Below are 26884 nucleotides of genomic sequence, written 5' to 3'. Positions count from 1 at the left end.
AAGACATGGGGGAAGGGTAGATCCTTCCAGGTCTTGCAGTAACGAGCCATGGTTGACCGTATCAAAAGCTTTTGATAGGTCTAGCGCTACGAGTACTGTTCTATGGTGGGGGTATTGATTTAAACCGCAATTTATCTGGGTGCTAATGGCATTTAGCGCGGTGGTAGTGCTATGGAGTTTTCTGAAGCCATGCTGATGAGGGGCTAGCTGCAAATTTGTTTGAAAATAAGGGAGCAAAATGGCTTCAAGCGTCTTTGCCACTAGCGATAGGAGAGATATCGGACGATACGACTCACCTATGTTAGCTGGTTTCCCAGCTTCCATTTCTCGGGTATGACAAAGGTGGAAAGAGACAGGTTGAAGACATGCGCTAAATATTTGAAACCCTCTTTCCCTAGGCTTTTAAGCATCGGCATGGCTATGCCGTCTGGGCCCACTGCTTTGGATGGTTTAGCACGACCAATGGCGTCCTCAACCTCTTTAGCGGTGATGGTGATTGGTGACGCGCTGAATTTGTGTTTATGTGCGTGTCTATTGGCTCTCCGTGTATCTTTGTCGACCGTAGGATGCATTATATATTGTCGGCAGAAAGCGCTCGCGCATTTTTTCGCATCCGACAGCACTTCGTCGCCAAAGGCGATGGCCATACCCCCCTCCCACCCCCTAGTTCCTTGAGGAACTTGGGGTTGCCAGAGTTTCGGCTGTTAAAGAAACAAGATTCGCCACCGGTAGGCGAGGTTGGCAATTTGGTTGGAGAAGCTATATATAACGATGGCAACCCCTTGAAAGGGTTGTGCTACACATCCCCTTGAATCAATTTGGTATTTTAGTCTCCTCTTACGACCCGCTGGGGTTTAAAGACTCGCTGCTTTCTAGAATCGAACCAGACTTTATATTGGATTGCATTTTCATGAAAGGTATACACTTATAAGCATTTTATGGTTATTGGCTATCTACCGCAACCAACATTCTTATTGGTTTTTATTTACCGTACAAGCAACAATGGCGAAAGTAAGAATGTTTTTTGTTGACTTGCAACTTTTGGTTTTCACCTGCTTTTCACTCACGGCTTTATGCCCACAATTAATATGGATTGAAGGTGCATTCGCTTTGTTGGCCGCCGCCACTGACAGGGATGTGGTTCGTTGCTGCATTTACCGGTAAATATCTGGTTCGATGGCCACAGCAAACATATCACAGAAGATAAATGTACAGGGTATGGTAAAATATGGCGTACACATGGGAAAATGTGTATTTATGTCCTTTTTTATTAATACAAACTCAGCAGATTTGGGATATGAAAGGTGGCTGTCGAAAAAGCAAATTTATTTCGAACTTTTTTTCCTACAGCTCAGTATGGGGAAATATAAAATATTCGACTTCTTCATTACTTGTGAAAATATTTCCCTTGAAATGTAACTTGTGAAGTATTGCTGAGATATAATCAGAAATTCAACTCGTCGTTGCCCATCTGTTTCAATGCAATTTTAAAGTGTCTATTGCAAGATGTACTTGGTTCGCTGATACGCAGCTGCTTCAGAAGATCAACTCAACTATTTGCTGGCATGTAGCAATGTTTGGAAACCGCAAGATTATTTTTGTTCTAAAAGATCGCGAAACAAACGGAATTACTGAGAGAATTCAGTATACCTATTTTAACTTAAATTCTAGTAGATATCGAAATCAGTCATTGAAAAAATTCTGAATAGCCATCTTTGCATGGCAGTTATTTAACGCACGCTGAGCTTTTGGCTGACCGCAACATCTTCCCAGTTGTTAGTTTGCAAAGAGTTTATAGTCCAGCTACGGAAGGTCTTTGGATATTGATATGGTGCGTATTTAGCACCGCATTCATCGCCATTAAGCCCTCGGTTAATTCCGACCTAAGCTGGCAGCAACTCGCTTTTCAGTTCTTAAAGAATATTTACGTTGAGTAGTAAATTCCAGCAGACCGGTAGCGCAGTTCAAACCTTTAGCACAGTCATGGTGCTGCAAGCACAGCGCCTACTGGAGCTCCTCTCCACACTTCAACACCCTTGCAGCTGTACAAAGTAAGATAATCCTAAGCTCTGTTTTAAACATTAAGCTATAAAATTTAATTTTACACAAAAAAAAACATGTCTCTATTATTTGTTCCACCGCTGTATACTGCATACAACGTATTACGTTTTGTTTTTTGTTTGTAAAGCAATCTTATTAAACGTGCAGCCGGTTTCTGTTGTTGTTATGTTGCCGTATTGTTGCACGCCTCCTGCAACTGTCATCAACTCGGTCACCAATGTTGGTTCAAGATATTCCATTGTTGTTGTGCAAAAAAAAATAGCGACTGCAGAATTTCATTGTACATAAAAATAACAAAATTTTCAAGTGCATTACTTATTTGTTTACGTTCTTCCTTGCTTTTATCTTCTGTATTCCTTGTCTCCTTTTGGAACTGACTTCTGCTGTTGAGTTTTGTGTTTGTTTTCCAGTTCACTCGAAATGTTTTACGCTTTTCATATGCTTGTATACGCCCCCCTGTCAGATGCCTGCTGTGTTCCTGCTGCTCTTGCTTTTAACTCAACTAAGACTTTTGCCTGTGATTTTACTTACCTTTTAGTTTGCAATTGTGTTCTAAAGAAGCCTTTAAAATCTCAATTATGAAGTAGGTCTAACCCCTAGGGAAGCTGTTTGATATGCTGTGAATGACAGTTTCCTTAAGTCCATTAGTAAAAAATTTTATTTTGCTAAAATGATTTTCGTACAGACGAATTACAGTCGTGGTCAGATAAATGTTGCAAACACTATTTTATAAGAAAAACGTGAAAGATGGAATACGAATGAGCTAATTTATTAAGTCCTTAAATACCAAACACCAAAACTAACCGATTACGCCATTACTTTCTTAATAAACGCTTTTCCTTAGGAAAATATCTAAAATAATGATTTGTGTACTACATGGCGTATGAGCAACCATTTTTCAAGTGTAATTTGCACACGATTTTTTGTTCTCTTTTTCTAAATAAAAAAAAATTGTCTTCTAAACAAGAAGACCCAAATTCAAGTCCTGGGATCAGTAGTTTAAATCATTAAAATACTGCAGAAATGCTTAGGCAAACCTGCCACGCAAAGCTGCCCATAAACACCTGTTTCGGCTGATGTAGTTAGTAGACAGCATAAAAAACTAATTTGTAATGCAGAAGGAAAAGGAATATACCCATTACTTTGTTAAACGTCCATATGACACTGTGTAGTAGAGAGGCTCTCCCAGTTTGAGATTACCTTCTTTTCTTGAAGGACGGACTACCCACCAAAATCGCATTTAGCGGATCTATACGGAAGCCCGCTACGTGAGCTCCCTGGCTACTCTCACGTCATTGGGCCAGGCAGCCGCCTTTCCCCCTCTAACGCATCTACTGACCATATCCCATTTGTCACTTACGAAGGTCTTACTATAAATGACATTGCCCGAGAATAGATTTCCAAGTGTATCTTCTACCCTCCTTTGTTTTAGTAAAAAATCTTAGCTTTCGAAGGTGTGCCGTATCTCTGTCTATAGACAGTTCGAATTTTCCACCTTACTCCAGCGAGTAGATATTCACGGAATTAACCGTACTCAGCTGGAATAGTTCCTTCCATTTGTTGTACATGTACGGCAACAGTTTAAGTCGCCAGCTTTATTTCTTCTCTGGTTAACGCAAAAATTCCTGGTGCTCTTCGGAGCTTCATGCTGCGCAGCACCATTTTTAGCTGTTTGCTAAACATTTGCACGTCGCGGTCTTCGTGAGTGATATGTTCGCCTTTCTTTTATTTGGTTCAGTGAGGAACAGAGTGTCTGCTATTTTTCTATTATTGTTCTCATTCATTGCTTGGTTTTGTGGACAGTTTCTTCATTAATATTTTGTAGCCTTGTTCACAACGGCCATGATCCCTTTCTCGAGAAGCTTTTTACCGCATATAAGTTTGCTTATTTTTATGACGGCTCCAAAAGCCTTTTGTACTCTTTTTCTACGTTGCGGCACGCTCTAGGGTGTTAGACCTGCTGAGCGCGTGATATCCAGCCTGTTTCTTCTTCTAGCAATAAAAACGATCCCTGAAGGTTTTGGAACGTTTATTAATGTTGATTTGTCGGATATAGATGTAGCCCGACCATCTCGGGAACGATTTGTTATAACCACGTTGAACAGTCTAGGTCATCCTGCCCTCCACTCACTAGTTTCATAAGGAAATTGGGTTCGCAAGAGCTTCGTCTGCCTATGTTGATGATAACTTCATATTTGTAACAGTGTTTTCCTTGGGCAGGTGAGGTAGATGACTCTGACCACACTTCTAGCTTGCTCTGCTTCTGTCAGGGTTATCGCAGTATATCCTTTGTATAAACCTACGCTATACCCAACCGAGACGGATCTTTCTTTTCGCTTATAAACGGACGCATCTTCGTCCTTTAATCCGGCTGTAATCTTCTGTTCGTGCTGGTTTGTCGAGAACGAAAAGAATGTTGTACTGCTATTTCTTCGCCAGCTGCTTGCTGGAGAGCTTTCCTAACTTTTTCGGCCATTGTTTGGACGTTCATGTCCAACACCTCTAACCGTATACGCCGGTAAAGATCCTGGGACTCGCGTCTTCTTTCCCAACGCTCTCTATTGTTGCTGCGGCTCGTCTGGTTCTTATTTTACCTAGTCCTCTTGCGCTTTTAAGTTGCCTACAAGGTGCCCTTTTTACTGCGCCGGAGCACTGTTTGGTCAACCGGCTCCGCACATTTGTTTTGAACATTTGTCCCAGGCAGTCCATCCAAAGCCCAAGGTCTCCCTTAACTGTACTTTTATGGGCCCACAAAAAGGCCCATAGGTATTGATTTGATTCCGTGTGCAATTTACACCTCCCACAGAAATTTACTAGAAACCTCTTTGTGTGTTATTAAATCCTCTTTATTATTTTTACTGACTTTAAGCACTTTCTCTCATCTTGGTTTTTACCACAAATATATTTTCTCATAATTGCATAAATAATTTAAATTTTTTTATTGGTTTTTTGTTTCCAATTTTATTGGCTGACTTTAACCTTGAACTTCAAGCAACAAGTTGTCTCATTCCATTTACTTTTCCTTTTGCTGCTTCAATAAGAAAATAAAAGTTAAAATGACAAATTTTATTTGTTCACCTTAATTTATGTCCGACAGGTGGCGCCCTTGTATCAAACCATTTGCAGCAGCTTCTGTGCCAATTAAAATTGATTCCCAGGTTTCTTCATGCTCAGACGGTTGAGTGCGTGTGCTTTGCGATTTTGTGTTTGTCTGTATATGATTTCTGTTTAAAACAAACAAAAACAATAAAAAAGGTTTATCTCAGAAAACTTGCAATTCCTTTTTGCAATATGCCAATTTGTCAATTTCAAGCAATTGTGGATGTTACACCCTTTCATTTACACATATGTACATACATAAATATGGGAGACAATCACGCAAAGCAACAGCTCGCATTTCAGGGTTAACCCTTTCGTCCCGAGTGGTACACATATGTACCAGCAACTCTTAATGTACCCTAAATGCTTTAAAATACAGTAAAAACGGTATAAAATTGTACCTTCCGGTAACCATGAATGTTGATGAAAGTGTGGTTAGTAAAATTTTAACAGCTGCCTTTTCATGCACGTGTTTATGTTGCGGAGTGTGCCTTATTTAGTATTTTTTAGCAAAAAAAGTGGTAAACTAGAAGTGTAAGTGCAAACTTTCATAATATTTTGGAGCACAAATCCTATCAGAATAAAGGTATATAAATTTGATATTGTATCTGATTCGTATTGAAAATGTGTTGGGTACTAAAGTTTTTGGTACATATATGTATGTACCAACCGTCGTTTCTGCTGGTACATATATGTACCAACAGGTATGTTGACAAAGTCTCTTTCAATCCAGGACGAAAATGAATAAGAGATCGTTGAGCTAAAAGGAGCTTGAAAGCATAATTGAAAGTATGTCAGATTTTTCTGCGGACTCATCAGACGACTACTAACCAAATGAAGATGAAACAGATTTTTTATTTAATGAAAGTGACAACGAAATGGACCTTGAAACTAAAAGTGAGAGTGATCACAACCAAAATGATTTTGAGCAACCTTCCACATCTGAGTCAGCACAGCGGGTTCTGCAGCAGTCTAGAAAATTGTTTACTCAATCTGAGACTGATAATAATTGCATATTTGATTGAATAATGCCAAACGACTCATTCTGTACTGCCAAAACTATTCCACTAAAAATTGTATTTGGGACAGATATATGGTCCTTACGTCCAAATTATACTTTTCAGCACCCAGTAAGCCTCAAAATGCATCAAAACCTTACTATGTCGATGACAAAGTGGCAGGATACAAAGTAAGTGTTGATAATGACTAATGGTCATAAACCTTATACTACTAAAATTACAAAAAAAAGATAAGTCAGGTCATTAAGAGGAAATATACTGCCCGAAGCAATTACGGCGGAGTTGATCGGGCTGATCAATTCATGAACAATCATGATAGAAAGTCTTCCAAATGGTGGAAGAAAGTCTTGTATTCTTGCCTTGGTATGTGTACAGCAAAGCATGAATACCTTACAACGATTTGAGGCGTAAAAATGAGAAAGTTTCTTATCTTACATATGTTGTAAATCTTGCTGAAGAATTGATATCAGAAGGGAGGAAGACTACAGGATTGCCATTACCAAGAAGAGGTACTCTATCCAAGAAGAGAAAATTTTTTAGCTCTGCCTGTCCAAGTTGTTACAGGAAGACGTTGTAGTCGGTGCGCGTTAGTAAAAATTCATACGAGAACAAAAACTATTTGCGAAGAATGTAATGTTACATTATGTAAAGACTGTTTCAAGCTGATTCACACAAAATAAAAAATATTTCTTTATATTATAACGATAGCACTACGGAAGCAATGTAACTAGTTGTACCTATTGGTACATATGTGTACCGGTTAAAAATCCTATTGGTACATATAAGTACGACACCTCCCTCTCCCTTCCACGGCCTTCGACAAATATATGTACTTGCTTTTTCATCTGAAAGAGTGTATGTTAATCGAACACAGGCTTTTAAGTTTACTATTTTTGTTGGAGAGAAGAAATTCGAATTCAGGCACGAAAGGGTTAATTACCATCTCCGAACTGGTGCTAATTGGATGCAAGGCGGGACAGTTGATAACCACACTCGTGCCATTAGCGCTTAGTGCTGAACTTTTTGTATTTTTATTTAATCAAGGCAGCAACTATTCCAGAACCACCTGCGACTGAGCCAGTTAAGGACGCGTTGAAAAGAGGGCGGAAATTGCAATTCCGAAGGACATCACAATGTTAAAAGTGTCTGTTGAAAGTACTGCGTGGGAACAGAACAAGAACTAGTACCGTCTCTTAAGGCGCGAGTTTTGAGCTAGTTTTGAACTAATGCGTTTTGCTGCAGGGATAAATAAAAACATACACATAACACAACTATTACATATGGTTGTATTTGATTATACAATAACAATGGCGTACGCTGCGTATACGTAACGCATTGCGTGTATTAGCTCCTGAATAAATAAATTTCCAGTCCCTCCAAACAAATTCATGCTCATTTCTAAGTACATATGCCGACACACGTATGCACAAACTAATGGTTACGCATTTCCAATCGAGCAATACGCACTTAAGAGGCTATAAATATTCGTACAAACGTATGCACATGCAAATTTAAACATTATTTCCTGCATAATCCAAATTTGTTTGCCTTTGTGAAAGCAAATGAAGTGTCAGGATTTACCATAACCTATGCTCAGAATTGTATTAGATGTTCCACTGTTTCTATTGCGTTCGAGAACAAACCTATCGAAAAACTACCGAAATCTCTGTCAAGTTTTATCCATTACAAATAGCTGTTAAATTCACTTCGCACAATTTGTTGATTCTGAATTTATTGTTTCAGTGAAAATCAAATTAACAAAAAAATTTAGTCATAAGTAAGGCGAGGCGGCTCTGTTAACTTAACATTTATACCTGCAAATCTAACAATACCAATAAAAGCTGTTAAAATAACAGATTTTCGTCAATAATAAAAGAACAGTGAAGGTGGTTGATATGACAGAGAAAACAAGTAAGGAAGGCTAAGTTCGGGTGTAACCGAACATAACATACTCAGTTGAGAGCTATGGAGACAAAATAAGGAAAATCAATCTAGGGTAACCCTGGAATGTGGTTGTATAACATGTGTATCAAATGAAAGGTATTAAAGAGTATTTTAAGAGAGAGTAGGCCATAGTTCTATGGATGAACGCCATTTAGGGATATCGCCATAAAGGTGGACCAAGGGTGACTCTAGAATGTTTGTACGATATGGGTATCAAACGAAAGGTGTTATTGAGCATTTTAAGAGGGAGTGGGCATTAGGTCTATAGGTGGACGCCTTTTCGAGATATCGCCATTAGGGTGGGCCAGGGTGACTCTAGAATGTGTTTGTACGATATGGGTATCAAATGAAAAGTGGTAATGAGTATTTTAAAAGGGAGTAATCCTTAGTTCTATAGGTGGACGCCTTTTCGAGATATCGCCATAAAGGTGGACCAAGGGTGACTCTAGAATGTTTGTACGGTATGGGTATCAAACGAAAGGTGTTACTGAGCATTTTAAGAGGGAGTGGGCATTAGGTCTATAGGTGGACGCCTTTTCGAGATATCGCCATTAGGGTGGGCCAGGGTGACTCTAGAATGTGTTTGTACGATATGGGTATCAAATGAAAGGTGGTAATGAGTATTTTAAAAGGGAGTAATCCTTAGTTCTATAGGTGGACGCCTTTTCGAGATATCGCCATTAGGGTGGGCCAGGTGTGACTCTAGAATGTTTGTACGATATGGGTATCAAACGAAAGGTGTTACTGAGCATTTTAAGAGGGAGTGGGCATTAGGTCTATAGGTGGACGCCTTTTCGAGATATCGCCATTAGGGTGGGACAGGGGTGACTCTAGAATGTTTGTACGATATGGGCATCAAACGAAAGGTGTTACTGAGCATTTTAAGAGGGAGTGGACATTAGGTCTATAGGTGGACGCCTTTTCGAGATATCGCCATTAGGGTGGGCCAGGGGTGACTCTAGAATGTTTGTACGATATGGGTATCAAACGAAAGGTGTTACTAACCTTTTTAAGAGGGAGTGGACATTAGGTCTATAGGTGGACGCCTTTTCGAGATATCGCCATTAGGGTGGGCCAGGGTGACTCTAGAATGTGTTTGTACGATATGGGTATCAAATGAAAGGTGGTAATGAGTATTTTAAAAGGGAGTAATCCTTAGTTCTATAGGTGGACGCCTTTTCGAAATATCGCCATTAGGGTGGGCCAGGTGTGACTCTAGAATGTTTGTACGATATGGGTATCAAACGAAAGGTGTTACTGAGCATTTTAAGAGGGTGTGGGCATTAGGTCTATAGGTGGACGCCTTTTCGAGATATCGCCATTAGGGTGGGCCAGGGGTGACTCTAGAATGTTTGTACGATATGGGTATCAAACGAAAGGTGTTACTGAGCATTTTAAGAGGGAGTGGACACTAGGTCTATAGGTGGACGCCTTTTCGAGATATCGCCATTAGGGTGCGCCAGGGGTGACTCTAGAATGTTTGTACGATATGGGTATCAAACGAAAGGTGTTAGTGAGCATTTTAAGAGGGAGTGGGGATTAGGTCTATAGGTGGACGCCTTTTCGAGATATCGCCATTAGGGTGGGACAGGGGTGACTCTGGTATGTGTTTGTACGATATGGATATCAAGTTAAAGGTATTAATGAGGGTTTTAAAAGCGAGTGGCCCTTAGATGTATATGTGAAAGCGTTCTCGCGATATCGACCAAAATGTGGACCAAGTGATCCAGAAAATCATCTGTCGGGTACTGCTAATTTATTTATATATGCAATACCACTAACAGTATTCCTGCCAAGATTCCAAGGGCTGTTGATTTCGCCTTGTAGAACTTTTTCATTTTCTTCTACTTAATATGGTAGGTGTCACACCCATTTTACAAAGTTTTTTCCAAAGTTATATTTTGCGTCAATAAACCAATCCAGTTACCATGTTTCATCCCTTTTTTCGTATTTGGTATAGAATTATGGCATTTTTTTTAATTTTTCGTAATTTTCGATATCGATAAAGTGGGCGTGGTTATGGTTAGATTTCGCCCATTTTTTATACCAAGAAAAAGTGAGTTCAGGTAAGTACATGGACTAAGTTTAGTAAAGATATATCGGATTTTGCTCAAGTTATTGTGTTAACGGCCGAGCGGAAGGACAGACGGTGGACTGTGTATAAAAACTGGGCGTGGCTTCCACCGATTTCGCCCATTTTCACAGAGAACAGTTACCGTGATAGAATCTATGCTCCTACCAAATTTGAGAAGGATTGGTAAATTTTTGTTCGACTTATGGCAATAAAAGTATTCTAGACAAACTAAATGAAAATGGGCGGAGCCACGCCCATTTTGCAATTTTCTTTTATTTTTGTATTTTGTTGCATCATATCATTACTGGAGTTGAATTTTGACTTAATTTACTTATATACAGTAAAGATATTAAATTTTTTGTTAAAATTAGAATTAAAAAAAATTTTTTTTTAAAAAGTGGGCGTGTTCTTCATCCAATTTTGCTAATTTTTATTTAGCACATATAGAGTAATAGTAGTAACGTTCCTGCCAAATTTCATCATGATATCTTCAACGACTGCTAAATTACAGCTTGCAAAACTTTTAAATTACCTTCTTGTAAAAGTGGGCGGTGCCACGCCCATTGTCCAAAATCTTACTAATTTTCTATTCTGCGTCATAACGTCAACCCATCTACCAAGTTTCGTCGCTTTATCTGTCTTTTGTAATGAATTATCGCACTTTTTCGGTTTTTCGAAATTTTCGATATCGAAAAAGTGGGCGTGGTTATAGTCCGATATCGTTCATTTTAAATAGCGATCTGAGATGAGTGCTCAGGAACCTACATACCAAATTTCATCAAGATACCTCAAAATTTACTCAAGTTATCGTGTTAACGGACGGACGGACGGACGGACATGGCTCAATCAAATTTTTTTTCGATCCTGATTATTTTGATATATGGAAGTCTATATCTATCTCGATTTCTTTATATATGTACAACCAACCGTTATCCAATCAAACTTAATATACTCTGTGAGCTCTGCTCAACTGAGTATAAAAAAACTGCGATAAGTTTTACCGAAACAACATCCAGTCATTTCTTTTGGTGAAAAAGCAATAGGCCATATCACTTAAGTGGTGGTTTAAAGAAAATGTACTACATTGAAAAATCTCCCTACAGGAATGAATTATCTCAGAATTTGAAAATAGCCGAATTTTCTACTGAAAAGTTAGCGATGAAACGTCTAAGTAATTTGAAATCAACGCTTTTGACAAATTTCAACATGATATCTTTCAGGGCTTTGGTTTTATCTCTTGTAAGAGTTTTAAATTTTGTTTTCTTAGACGTGGGCGGTGTCATGCCCTTTTTCTAAAATTTTATCGAGTTTTTAGGTTCAACCCATTAGCCTAGTCTAGTTAATTTATATGTATTCGTATCCCATTTTTCGAAATTTTCGATATCGAAAAAGTGAGTTTGATTATAGTTCTATTGTTCCATTTTCAATACCAAATTATTCTGGACCAGTTTCTTCATTTTCGACGTCATCTTCGTCCCTGCCTTAGTCTTCATCTTCATGTTTTCTTCATTATTATACATACAATCGTCATTATCATCATTATTCCTCTGCAACTTACTCTCTTCAATCATCTTTTAAACTTTCCATTTCCTCATATTTCTCCTCTTGCTCTTTCTCTTTTCATTATTCAACTAAATTTCCGACTTTTCTCTTCTTATTTGGCTTATGTCCCCACTCTGAACCTTTCGCATCGTGTCCATACCTGCTCATATCAGCTCAGCTTTGTAGTGCTTATGCTTGGTTTTCACTAATTCAAATTTGACCACATCATGAAAACGGCTTGTCATACAACGTCAAATGCGTTTGCCGTCCGTTTTGACAACAAAGGACAATTAAATTTAATCAATAAGTGAATAATGGCAGTTGACGCACGTCATGGCTTGATATAAAAATTTCATTTTTACCCGATGAAAACCAAGCATTAGTCTTCAATTTATCAAGAATTTTTTTTGTAAGCGCTTCAAAGGCAAATTTTTCCTCTCTACATATGTATGTACATAAATATGATTACAGTTATCTTTATTTTGCTTTAAGAAAACAAGTTCACTTTCAACCGCAACTAAACGAAGCAACGTTCATTAATTTTTTCAGTAATAGCACATTTAATTTTAGAAAGGGGTAAATCAAATTTTTCATTTTTCAAAATTGTATGATACCCCGGTTGGTAAAATTATTCTCAGAGATATGAAATACTCGAACTAACAAAATTGATGAACTACCTTTGAATCCAATTTTTTTTAAATAAGTTTTTTCAATAAATACAAATTTTTTCTTGGGATTTCTCAAAAATGTTAAATTTCGTATTGCATCTGTTTACAATTAAACTTCCAATATGTAGCTTAATGAAGTTGACTGTGGTTGTGGTGTGATCAGAGAGTTAGATTGCGAATATCTAAAACAACCCAAAAATATGATGGGAATTTTAAACAAAACGTTACATGAACATATTTGAAAGGCGGCACAACACAGCTCGCATACATATAAAAATACAAGAAATATAAAACAAACAAGTAAGGAAGGCTAAGTTCGGGTGTAACCGAGCATTATATACTCAGCGTGAGCTTCAATTGTACATTTCATTTCAAATAAATTACTTTTCTACATAACACGTGGCACCGCCCGTTTAAAAAAAAAAATGTCTCCCCATTTCCTCTTACACTAAAACTTGATAAGTGAAATATCATTGATTCAAAACTATTTTTTGCTAAGTTATAGCTTATTATTCTAGTCTACGACCCTTTTAAATTTGTTTTATATCTCAGTTGCCGTGGTCTTTAACCGATCCCGTCCATTTTAATAGAAATATTTTCTGCTATAAGGAAAATATGTGTACACAATACGATATGTTAATTTTTCTTCCAGTTATGGCTCCCGAAACATAGAAAATTGCTTAGTCATAAAAGGGGCGGTGCCACGCCCATTTTTTTAAATTTGAAGTTTTTCCTACTTATTGTTGTAAATACACTTGGGAAATGAAATACTATTGATATAAAGCTCTTTTTTGCAAAGATGTAGTATATTTATTCGTCCACGACCCTTTTAAAAATCTTTTATATAAAATTGGGCGTGGTCCTTAACCGATTTCGCTAATTTTTCTTCAAAGCATTGCTTATAGTAAAGGAAACCTCTCTGCCGAATTTTGTTACGATAGGTTTAACGATTTTTGATTTATGATTAATATTTGTAAAATTGATTTTATCACAAGTGGGCGGTGCCACGCCCATTTAAAAAAAATTTCACATTTTTATCAAGAGTCTCAATATTAGTCCACACGTCAAATTTCAACATTCTGGGTGTATTATTTACTAAATAATCAGGTTTCTTGTGTTTTCCAAAATGGTATATACATAAAAAGTGGGCGTGGTTATCATCCGATTTCGCTCATTTTCAATACCAATCTTTTCTGGGTCCAGATAAGCTCGTGTACCAAATTTGGTGACGATATCTCAATATTTACTCAAGTTATCGTGTTAACGGACAGACGGACGGACGGACATGGCTAAATAAAATTTTTTTCGATACTGATGATTTTGATTTATAGAAGTCTATATTTATCTGTATTCCTTTATACCTGTACAACCAACCGTTATCCAATCAAAGTTATAACACCCTGTGTACAAGTACAGCTGGGTATAAAAACGTGTGAAAGCAACAAAGAGAAAGCTCGATAAAAAGAAAAAACTAGCCAAAGCGTTCCAAGCGGCTGCCAAACAATCACTTTTTGTTGAACTGACCGCACCACTTTTGGTGATTAAATGTGTGGCTTTTAATAATGGTATTGTAACCTTTTCGCATTTTATCTCGCACGCGCTTTAACTTGGATATTTTTTTTTTTTTTTTAGATTTTTGTTTTTGCATATCTGCATTTGTTTTTGAGTGATCAAAGCGCTTGGACGTGCGTAACCTCACTTCAACTTGATTAATTCAATTTAGTGCTAAAAAAACTATCATAGAAATGCAAAACATTTAATAATTGTATAGTTAAAGTTACGCAACAGCGTCATCTACAATCCGTTCACATACAGCAGCATCCTATTTTGTGCGTGCAATTTAAGCGAAGTGTTGCCAAGCAACCCACGTAGTCAATTTGTGCCAAACGTTGATGTTATGCAAAGAAGAAGAAAGAAAAACTCAATGCAAATCAGGTATGCTTCGAAATCCAATTGCAAACCAAAGTAATGCAAAACATTTGACCCCCTAAAACTGTACTTATATTCGGTGAAAGTGAGTTGTCAGTAATTGGTTATGTGGCTAGCTGGATATAAAGTGGTAGTAAATAACCCTGCAAAAATCGTGAGTACTCCATGCATGCATGTATGGAATACTCGCTATGGATCAAGCAAGTGCTCCAAAATTAACCACAATTCATACAAAAAATATGGTCCAATTAACATTGCGATTTCCTAGGGCTGGACCATATACTCCAGCTCAGCATTACATCATAGTAATCCATGGAGTACTCCAGAATGACACAAGTGGACCACATGATCCAACGATTTTTGCAGAGAATAAACTTATTTTTTTTTTTTTGGAACTTTAACGCTATGATATAATCAGTGAGGTAATTCTGCGTTTTTTGAAACAGGCAAAATCAGTTTGATTACACTGCCCACTTTTGTACAAAATTTTGTTTAAAAAGAGCTTTGTGTGAAAGCTTCAAAAAAATTTCAAGCAGGTATAGCCGTGTCCATTTTTTATTTAAGCTTTTCGCAGTAATCATAGATTTTGCTCAAATCCCAAATTTTTGATCATACATATTTTTAGCAGTAGGCACATTTTGTAGCAAATTTTATTCAAATAGGTTGAGCCGTTCCTGCGATAGTTGTAGATAAATAAATATAGAAGAATTTTCAGTTTACAGCTAAAAGATATCGGTCATTGATAACGCCCATTAAATTAAAAATTAGTGCAAAATCAGGATGTCTCAGAAAGCGTCTAAAGAATCTATTCTCTCAGAATTCAGTTAAGGAACTATACAACTCAGGAACTGTCTAAAGGGCGCCCCATCTCAGAATTGGAATGTAGAACGACCTAACTCAGAACTTTTTTCAAAAACTGCCTTTCTGTATATAAATTCATAGCCTAAGGCTGCTAAGGCTTATAATTTCATATCATAATTTTATCTTTTGAATAAATAAGTAAATAAATTATATGTAAATTCAGCTTTCAGCAGACATAAAACGTTTTTTTTTTTTTGTTTTATATAAGTTGTGCAATCGTGCATTTTAAACTAAGTTTTGATATAGAAAGTTTTTAACTCAGACGTCTCAATGATGTAGACAAACTGCTCACTGATGAGTTTTTATTTTGTTTTGGAAAAAATTGTACCCTCATGTTGCACTCTTCAATTATATTATTTAAACTGGGTCAATATGGAAAATGACTCCATTTTTAGGTAATGAGACCGCCTTTCTTATTTATTAATATATTTCGTGAAAGGAATACACAAACTCAGGAGAGTGCTGAGAAAAACCAACAGGACAACAATATTTTCAGAAAAGAAAACGCAATGAGTTTCAATTTAATGTAGAAATTTAGTGATTGCTGATAACTGGATACAGTTTCTGTGACGGTTATAAATTTTGTGCAACGGTTTATTCTTGGAACAGAATATAATATATATTTTTTTTTAATTTAAGCCTTATAGCCGATAAACGCTTTTCGCTCTCACGCGTTTCGACAGCTACACGTCTTCCTCAGAGAGTCGGAAATTGGTGTGTGTTTCATGACAAACTTTCTGGCTCTGAGTTGTTGCTCTACTTTTTGTTACATGCGTCCGCTCAAAATTGAACTAGAGCAATGCAGATCACAAATTTTGCACCAGCTTTTTTATAAGAGCAAAGAACAAATTGTCGCTTGTCAAAAACAAAATTGCAGTTTACGTATTCTTGAACGACTGGCCTGATTTTGATGAAATTTTTCGAGTGAATTTGAGAATGCTTTAACTCTCACAATTTTTCCGATTTAAAGCTTATCTTTCCGTGAAGTGAATAAAGGGCCTTTCAAAAAAAAATATTTACTGTGCGGTTTCCTTGAAATTTGGTACATTGCAGGGTGACTCTTTATTTCCCTGATTAGCTTATTATTCGACAAACTTTTCTTCCGAGAAGTGGACCAGGACCCGACCTATTGTACTAAACCTTATTTATGGGCCGAATCGCTTGAATTTCGGCACAAGGCTACGTCTTTTGCCAAGTTAATATTTGAGAAACTTTTCATTCTGATAAGTGGATCAGGGGAAAGAAATGAAGATACAAACTTAGAAATTGCGAGGGGATGGTAAGAAGGAGACGAAGCAATGGAAGGGAAGAAGATAAAGGAAAATAGAGGGAGGTTGAGGCGTAGGAAAAAAGTGGGTGTAGAAGAGAGGAAAATCTAGAAAGTGAAAAGGGGAAAATAGGGAGGATATGGAGACAGGGATTACAAATAAAGAGGGGAGAGGCAAGCAGATACAAAGGTTTTTTTTTTTGCAGAAGCTACAATATGACAAATGCCTCGGTTTACTGGGAGAGTAAGTACATCGCACGGAGAAATATTATCGGACAAGAGGACGATTCATTTTTCGATCTATATCTTATATAAAAAACAAGTAAGGACGGGACTGTCCTCGGCTGTGCCTTTCAAATTAATGGGGCTGAACAATAATCGTATCCCATTCGTAATCTCCATATAATCGGTTGTATAAGATAAGAAATATATAGTGAACAGATGTATGTACCTACCTAAACGAGTTTTAAGATAAATATAAAATAAAAAAAATAGGAAGGTACTTTGTGTGAGGATGCAAAGTTTCACGTATGTATTACTATGACTACGAATCACGTATTTCAAGAATATATGACGTAAACGTAAGTATTTGTTGAAATTTTATGAAATTTGAAGCTTCTAGTCGTAAAAAAGGGGCAAAAATGACAGTTGGGGTAAATAATATATATACCACCGATCTCTATGATTTTTTCAGATAACAATATATGCTATATACGTAAGCATTCGTTGAAATTTGAAGCCTCTAGCTCTTAAAATAGGGCAGTAATTACGAAAATTTTCTTATCTGAACAATCGGTTGTGGGGGATATATGCTATATATACGACCGATCTCGTCCATTTTTTCAGACAACATTATGTGCAATATACGAAAGCATATGGTGAAGTTTGATGCTTCAATCTGATAAATTCAGGAAGATATGACAAAAATCCTCTTTTTCTGAAAAATCGGTTGTATGGTCCGATCTGGCCGGTTCCGACAAATGTCTAATCGGACATCGAAATACACCCGCTCACCAAATTTTATCAAGATATCTCAAAAATTGAGGGACTAGTTTGCATACAAACAGACACACGGACAGATGGACAGACGGACAGACGGACATGGCTAAATCAACTCAGCTCTTCAACCTGATTATTTCGGTATACTTAATGGTGGGTCTATTTATTTTCCTTTAAGGACTTACAATTTTGAGATTCGTGACGAAATTAGTAAACCATTTCATTTTCATGAAAGGTATAATTAATGCGCTTTTACAAATTTCACCTGCGTTATGCCAATTTCACACAGAGACTTAATGAAATAATTAGTCAAGTTTTCTAGATTAAAATCAATCGGCCATAAAATATACAAATTCTTAAACACCTCTTTATTGCTTTATTGAATGCCTGATTGAGTCTGTTAAACCTGGTCTGTTTTGCTTTGTGTTTCGGTTTTTATTGTCATTGTAGCAGATGACAATCAAAAAAAAATTATTTACGATAAATTACGAAAAATTTAAAAGAAAAAAACAAAAAGATGAAAAATATTATTTTGCCAAATTTGTAGCAACAGATAATATGGCTTTTTAAAAAATAGGCACATATTTCGTTAGGTGCAACACTAATGAAGAGTTCCGGATGTATTTTATTTTTATTGCCTTTAAAGCTAAAAAGGAAATGGTTCCTATGCATTATAACTGTTTTTTATAAAAATTAAGATTTTTTTTGGGATACGGAGATGTTCGTTGATTAAGCAAGTAGCCCTGTGTGAAAAGGAAAAATTAATTATTTTATTAAAAAAGTGTGACTCCCTTAAGTTTCTGTATGAAATTTGTATTAGTTTCATATTCAAGATAAATGGAATAACTGATGGATAAGAATAGAAGGTAATTAGATGAGAATGGGATAGATAGTGAAGAGATGAAGCGAGGCTCGCTATTTAAATGTAGGCAAAGCAGTTTTCGGGCAGAACAAAGTTGCCGGGTACTCTAACCGCTCTGCACTTATTTTTAGTTCAATATAGCGACCTATTCAAAATCATAGTGACTTAATAATAATACTTTTGTGTGAAATTGGTATTACTTACTGATGTTAACATGAATATTATCACAACGTTGTAGTTCCAATAGTATTTTATTTAGATTTGTCTGGCATTTTTCCAAAAACTCATAATACAATGAATCAGTTTATTTCCACCCTAATAAACAAACATTCTACAGACAACTTTTTCACACGAATTCACACTGCAGAGTGAGGTTGCGTGATTTACATATTCCATTAACCCCTTTTCACCCCTTCTATCAATCAAGTTTTCATATTTAAATTGCGTACAATAAGAATTTGAATGTCGGTAATTATTAACTATTCATTGCGTAATTGGTTGTTGTCAATTAAAAAAATAAAAGCAAAATCAATTACATAAACTTATGGCTTTAATTAATTTATTTTAAGACTTCTTCTGAAAAACGAATTCATTGTACTATTTTAAAGAGGGGGTCTAATTAGTGAACAATTGTCTGATTCCGAAGAAAAAGATTAAAGAAATATTATTAAAGAAACCTTTGATTACGCAACATTTTTAGATCAAACTGCAATTAAAGTAATGATGTAACAACTTACACTGGAATAAATAAAATAAGCACATTTTTTTATTAAAAACCAACGAAACGGGTACTGTAGCGTATATTAATATTTGTTTGCTATTATTTGGTATAAACGAGTTACATACATACAAACATGCAAGCGAATTGTTTTTCTGTATAGAGAGAATTTCCTCCTTTTCAGGATTCCTTTTATTGCGTGGAAATATGCGCTACATAAGATACCAGAATGGTTGTTGTTGTTGTTGTGGCGATAAGAATACTCCCTGAAGGCCTTGGGGAGTGTTATCGATTTTGAAAGTCCTTTGCCGGATGCAGATCCGGTAAGTTCCGGTAACAAGCACCATTAAGGCACCCGACCATCTCGGGAATAATTTGGTATGCCCACATGAAATCTTCTAGGCCATCCCGCCAGGGGTCGCCAGAGCCTCGGCTGTTAAAGAAACAGGATTCGCCACGGGTAGGTGAGGTTGACCATTGGGTTGGAGAAGCTATATATTGCGCTGGCAACCCCTTGCTGCTGGGGCTACACAACGCTTTGAATCAGTTTGATATTTTAGTCGCTTTTTACGAGAGGCATACCTGCCGCGGGTATATTCGAAGCCCCCTTAACCCGTTGGGGTGATACCAGCATGTTTCTATCTGATATCGCTTCAGGGCCGGCCAGCATTGAAACTAGCCTGGGTTTTACCATGAAAGTCTATCTAAAAAAAGTTTAGCATACCTCAAGAATTTCAATGGTTGTAAGCATTGCGTTTGGCCGCGTTAGGAGTTCTTAGAACCTGCATTGGGTCCCTTGAAATTAGCACTAATCCTTGTAGCTTTCTTTTCATAACCCCAACCTACACTTGCTTTTCATTATTTTAGACAGAAAGTCCCAGTGGCCTTTTCAAACATGTTCATGTAAAAGCAAAATAGTTTCACAAACAGATATGCCAATGTTTAATCCGCACACATATGAATGTCGAAAATATGCGCGCGCCTAAAAGCATACTTCATTTCCTTTTCATTTAAGTTGTGAAATTTTAATTGCGTTTTTGGCATTTACATGACCAACTATCAGATTAAGTAAATTAAGTCATGGTTAGCAAATTTGTAGCCACTCTGACACGTACAACATAACTTGCTTATTTTTGCCAAAAAATAGAGAAGTAGTCGCCTCGCCTCACACACTCATAAAATATGAGTGTTTATAATAACATGAACTGTACAAAAAATTGGCAAATTTTTGTTGCTTTAATGAAAATATTAAATGACTTGGTTATAAAGCTTTGTATAGATGCTGTCAGTTGGATTATTTATGTGGGAGACTCATGGTGAGGTATGTTGATGCTGACTTCGCTGACCTTTTCTAACATTCCTTCCCATGGCAAAAGAGGCCACAAACACGATCAAAATCTGAGTGAATATTTCGCTCAGACAAACCAATGTGCTTATATCGGCGGTTCCATGGAGGACAAACACTTTTCTGTTCTTCGCGTGGAAAACTGGCACAGTTCGTTACTCGCGTAGAAAACTAGCATAGGTCGTAGTAAAGTGCTAGTTTTCCACGCGAACAACGAACTGTGGTAGTATTCCACGCAAGTAACGAACTGTACTAGTTTTCCAGGCGAACATAAACCGGGTTGGTCTTCCATGTGAGTTTGAAACGTGCTAGTCTTCCATAGGACCGACGATATAAACGCGCTTATTTTTTATATGGCTGTGACTACGATACATGACAACCGGAAGCATCTTTACAACAACAACAACCCGTCTGCTTTAGTGAATATAATAATTAAGATAAATATCTGGGCTCTTTTTAACATCCAGGAGCCTACTTCAGTTTGTTCGCGAATCGGGTGGAGTCAAGCTAGGTTAAAAAGTTTGTAGGTTCTTTTTGTTGCTTTAACATTTTAGACAATATTGCCGGAGTTTTTTATCCTTAGTTTTCAAAGGTTTTGTTTTTGCTTGTAGGACACACACACACACACATCGTTGAAATAAGCTTTTGAAATTTGTTGCTGAACATTGAAGCCCCCTTTGGGTCATAAAAAGACTTTGTGATTACGTCTGGCTACCCAGTAGTAACAGAGTTACCATAGGATCGCTACTGGATTATTTTAAGTGTAATTTCAGGACTACTTCAAGATTATTTCAATACTATTTCGAGACCATTTCAATTAAGTTACCGGATCACTACAGAATCATTTCGATACTATTTCGGGACCAATTCGGAAAATTTTCAGAATCACTTCATGATTATTTAAGGTGTAATTTCGAGACTGTTTCGCGACAACTTTAGGACAGTTTAAGCATCCATGCGCATAGCTTCGGGAGTATTTTTGCAATCATTTCGAGATTATTCCGGGACCATTTCGGAACACTTTCAATTTTCATTCCGATATAGTTTGAAGTCATTCCGAAATATTCACGAAACGATGCTGAAGTAGTCCCAAAATGATTCAATACAATTCCATTTCGTTCAAAATTTTAACGAAGTCATTTAATCCTTTATGTACAAAGGTGTCACTTTCATAGCATCGTATAGCATGATGTGTCCACTTTTGAACGGTGAATTCCGATTTTATTGTATAAAACGATGTGTCTAATGTTTTAAGAGAAAAAATAATGAGTCTCGTTTTAACTGCCACTTTTTTTACCATACTTTTACAAATATGTTTATAACTTTCACTTTTACTTGTAAATACAATATTTAACCGGCCTTTCATACATCTTCCTACCAAAGTTTTAAATGAAGCTTGATTAAAGCTGTAATTTTCAATTTAAGGTACAAATGATTTTTGTTAGTATTTGCTCTTTTCTCCTGCTTGATGCAGCCTTTAAAGGCCATTCCAATAATTTTATCATTACCACACAATTTCTAACATCACTTCTGTAAAATATTTCCAATTTTATGGCTTTTAATTCTTCGAAATTTACTTGCAAGCACATTTACAGTTAAATGTCGCCTTACTATATTTATTGCCACAAATTAACATATTTATTGCATCTGAATTTGTGCGTGTGGTAAACATAAAACTATTTTTTTTGTTCATAAATAACAACAATTCCAAGTCTTGCTCCACAAATATTCTCTCGGACAATTGATATTGCTTTTGAACATACATTTCTCTACATACCGCACTACGCCGCCAGGCAGAGTCTGCATCTACAATGCATTGCAGTTGGATGTTCTTTTCTAGCAATTGAACATGGATTTTATTGACTTTAGAAGTTATAAACCGCTGTTTACACATGGCCGCATTTGTACCTAATCGGACTTGCAAATAGTTTTTGCAAGTGTTTTCAAATAAATAGCAATAGTTTAATAAATATGTGATATTTGCAATATTTCATTATGGTAAAGGGTGACTCAATAGAGTATAGCACCTCTTTGAGTTTTATAATCTTTTATATAAATAGACAAGATTAAAAAATATGGAACCGTTTTCTGCTAAACTATAATTCTAAGGTATACAAATTATATATGTATTGATAGGAAAGTTTGAGCTGCACTGTTATACATAAATAAAAAATATTTGAAAAATCATTTTAATATAAAAAAATTTAACATAAAACTCACACCACTACACATGCACTTATTCATACTATAGTCACGCTGTGTGTGTGTACTTGCTTTTTGTGTACTATGCTGAATCGTGAGCATGGCCGAGGAGTTGCTTTGTACACAATAAAAATTAATCAAAAATACATAGCTGATCATGCATCAAGTCTATTTCTTTTCTTTCCTTTGCTTTCCTTTCTTTTCCATTCTATTCTTTTATTTTCCTTTACTTTGTTTTCTTTTCTTTGCTTTCCTTTTCTTTCCTTTACTTTCCTTTCCTTTCCGTTCCTTTCCTTACCTTTTCTTTATTTTCTTTTCCTTTACTTTCCTTTCCTTTACTTTCCTTTCCTTTCCGTTCCTTTCATTACCTTTTCTTTATTTTCCTTTCCTTTCTTTTAATTTTCTTTTTGTTTCCTTTCTTTTATTTTCATTTCTCTTCCATTGATTTTACTTCCTTTCCTTTCCTTTCTTTTCCTTTCCTTACCTTTCATTTTCCTACCTTTTGTTTACGAGAAACAGATTGATTAAATCATACCCTCCCTGTCAGAGCAATATAAAATTTCCCTATTTTGAGCTTACTTATTCATTATATTACCCATCGAATGTTCCTATTATTATATTAAAATGACAAATTATATTTCTTTTATTTTCATTTCCCTTCCATTGATTTTCCTTCCTTCCTTTCCTTTCCTATCCTTTCCTGTGGTTTAATTTTAACCACTGGGCGAACTCTAGTAACGATAAATTTGCATGATTTCGAAGGCGAGGGTGAGGATGAGGACGATGGTGAGGATGAGAATACGGAAGAGGGTGAGGGGAAAAGGTCGGGAAGGATAAAATCTCTGCAGTCACCTACTAAATAAATAAATTTGAAAAATTAATTAGAAATCAACTTTTGTAATATCACTTCTTTTCCTTAGGCTGTTCTTAAAATTTGTATATTACCATTTGCGCATTCTCTTTACATAACTAATTTTGTTTTCTGTTTTTTTTATGTTATTCTTCCACTTCGTTTCTTTTAAATCGCATTTAAATAGAATCAAGTACATATTCCAAGCAAATATTTGTATCCACGTAATTCAATAACGCATTGACATTCGCACACACACACACTAAATATACGTCAATGGCATCCACAAGCATTGATCGGCGTATACGTCCTGCGGGCGAAAGCGTGAGCAACGAAAATAAATTCTGGAAAAGTTTCTATCCAAGGAAATTCCTGCTAGCCAAGAATTCGTGTTATTTGCTCCATTTTCTTGTGCCCTTACACCGCAGCAGCGCATCTCTGACACTTGTCGCGTATTGTGCCAAACTACCAACCAACACACACACAACAAACTACTACTTAGACTACATGAATACAATAAAATCATAAAGGCCAAGGATAACAACAAAACATCATACAACCTTGAGCTATTGAAGGCGTTAAAGTAATTCAAGAAAAGTAAAAAAAAAATCAAAACAAGTAAGGAAGGTTAAGTTCGGGTGTAACCGAACATTACATACTCAGTTGAGAGCTATGGTGGCAACATAAGGGAAAATAATCATGTAGGAAAATGAACCGAGGGTAACCCTGGAATGTGTTTGTATGACATGTGTATCAAATGAAAGGTAAAGAGTATTTTAAGAGCGAGTGGGCCATAGTTCTATAGGTGGACGCCATTTAGGGATATCGCCATAAAGGTGGATCAGGGTTGACTCTAGAATTTGTTTGTACGATATGGGTATCAAATGAAAGGTGTTAATGAGTATTTTAAAAGGGAGTGGGCCTTAGTTCTATAGGTGGACGCCTTTTCGAGATATCGCCATAAAGGTGGACCAGGGGTGACTCTAGAATGCGTTTGTATAATATGGGTACCAAACGAAAGGTGTTAATGAGTATTTCAAAAGGGCGTGGGCCTTAGTTCTATAGGTGGACGCCTTTTCGAGATAGCGCCATAAAGGTGGACCAGGGGTGACTCTAGAATGTGTTTGTACGATATGGGTATCAAATTAAAGGTATTAATGAGGCTTTTAACAGGGAGTGGTGGTAGTTGTATATGTGAAGGCGTTTTCCAGATATCGACCAAAATGTGGACCAGGGTGACCCAGAACATCAGCTGTTGGATACCGCTAATTTATTTATATATATAATACCACGAACAGTATTCCTGCAGAACTTTTTCATTTCATTCTACTTAATATGGTAGGTGTCACACCCATTTTACAAAGTTTTTTTCTAAAGTTATATTTTGCGTCAATAAACTAATCCAAATACCATGTTTCATCCCTTTTTTCGTATTGGTTATAGAATTAAGGCATTTTTTCGTTTTTCGTAACTTTCGATATCGAAAAAGTGGGCGTGGTCATAGTCCGATTTCGGCCATTTTTTATACCAATACAAAGTTAGTTCAGATAAGTACGTGAACTGAGTTTAGTAAAGATATATCGATTTTTGCTCAAGTTATCGTGTTAACGGCCGAGCGGAAGGACAGACGGTCGACTGTGTATAAAAACTGGGCGTGGCTTCAACCGATTTCGCCCTTTTTCACAGAAATAAGTTATCGTCCCAGAGTCTAAGCCCCTATCAAATTTCACAAGGATTGGTAAATTTTTGTTCGACTTATGGCATTAAAAGTATCCTAGACAAATTAAATGAAAAAGGGCGCAGCCACGCCCATTTTGAAATTTTCTTTTATTTTTGCATTTTGTTTCACCATATCATTACTGGAGTTGAATGCTGAAATAATTTACTTATATACTGTAAAGATATTAAATTTTTTGTTAAAATTTTACTTTAAAAAAAATTTTTTTTTAAAAGTGGGCGTGGTCGTTCTCCGATTTTCTAATTTTTATTAAGCATATATAGAGTAATAGGAGTAATGCCCCTTCCAAATTTCATCATGATATCTTTAACGGCTGTCAAATGACAGCTTGTAAAACTTTTAAATTACCTTCTTTTAAAAGTGGGCGGTGCCACGCCCGTTGTCCAAAATTTTACTAATTTTCTATTCTGCGTCATAAGTTCAACTCATCTACCAAGTTTCATCGCTTTATCCGTTCTTGTAATGAATTATCGCACTTTTTCGGTTTTTCGAAATTTTCGATATCGAAAAAGTGGGCGTGGTTATAGTCCGATATTGTTCATTTTAAATAGCGATCTGAGATGAGTGCTCAGGAACCTACATACCAAATTTCATCAAGATACCTCAAAATTTATTCAAGCTATCGTGTTAACGGACAGACGGACGGACGGACGGACGGACATGGCTCAATCAAATTTTTTTTCGAGCCTGATGATTTTGATATATGGAAGTCTATATCTATCTCGATTCCTTTATACCTGTACAACCAACCGTTATCCAATCAAAGTTAATATACTCTGTGAGCTCTGCTCAACTGAGTATAAAAATGTTCATAGCTGTTCCAACAAGTTGTCATCGTTGTGGTTGTGTGTGTCTGCGTGTATGTCGTTGCCGGTGTATTATACTTCCGGCATAACCAGTACCATATGCGACAAGCCAAAGCCAACCTTAACACAATCCCACAAATTCACTTGATATTTTTATCTTGAACCATTGATTGTTCCTTACGTTTATGTTTTTCCTTTTATTATTGCATTTGCTATTATTTTTGTTGTTGATATTCTGCATGACCTGCATGTTCATTAGTCAGTTGACATCGTCAACCGCATTGCATCTCGTCGAGCTTGGCATTTTTCACATTCGCACCGCCATACTTATAATTCTATATTACAATACATATCCCTGTAGGAAACTGAATTGGAAGAGAACTGTGAGAGCAGTCATTTGGAAGTATTGGCGGTGAACAGTTTTAGCAAAAAATGTAATGAAACAGCAAACAAGTTAAACTGTTTTCGCTTATTTTTAAAACCAAAGATGCCGACACCAGCAATTAAAAAAATTTTGTTCATTGGCCTCCCTGAAGGTTATGAACCAACTAACGCGTTCACAGTCTCGTGCTCTATACACTCAGCTAGACCATACACCGATTTGCTTTGAAAAGTTTTCAGTTATTAGATTTTTGTGCTTACAACAACAACTTTAAACTTTTTTGTTTTGTTTTAAAACTATGTCAATAAAACGGATTAGATAAAAGCAAAGATCTTCAAAAAGCACCAAAGGTTGATATGCCAATCTTATCCCGTTCGTAATCTCCGAATAATCGGATATATAAGATAAGAAATATCTAGTGAACAGATCTACATACCTAAACGATTTTTAAGATAAAAATAAAATAAACAAGTAAGAACGGGACTGTCTTCGGCTGTGCCGAAGACTTCATACCTTTC

General features: G+C 36.4%; 1 protein-coding gene across 3 annotated transcripts in view; it reads left to right on the top strand.

Moving 5' to 3' along the window:
• Ctr1A (Copper transporter 1A) overlaps positions 1-26884 on the top strand; it is a 126391-nt gene that overhangs the window by 46073 nt on the left and 53434 nt on the right. The window contains exon 1 of one of the 3 annotated variants that reach the window (XM_067779631.1): positions 14080-14342. The exons of the other annotated variants lie outside the window; for them this stretch is intronic. The gene's annotated coding sequence lies outside the window, so the exon portion shown is untranslated. Of the gene's footprint in view, positions 1-14079; positions 14343-26884 lie in introns of those variants that run through there. 3 annotated transcript variants of the gene reach the window in all.

Source organism: Eurosta solidaginis, chromosome 4 (assembly GCF_040869045.1).
Source record: "Eurosta solidaginis isolate ZX-2024a chromosome 4, ASM4086904v1, whole genome shotgun sequence".
NCBI lineage: Eukaryota > Metazoa > Arthropoda > Insecta > Diptera > Tephritidae > Eurosta > Eurosta solidaginis.
This window is presented reverse-complemented; position numbering and strand designations above follow the sequence as displayed.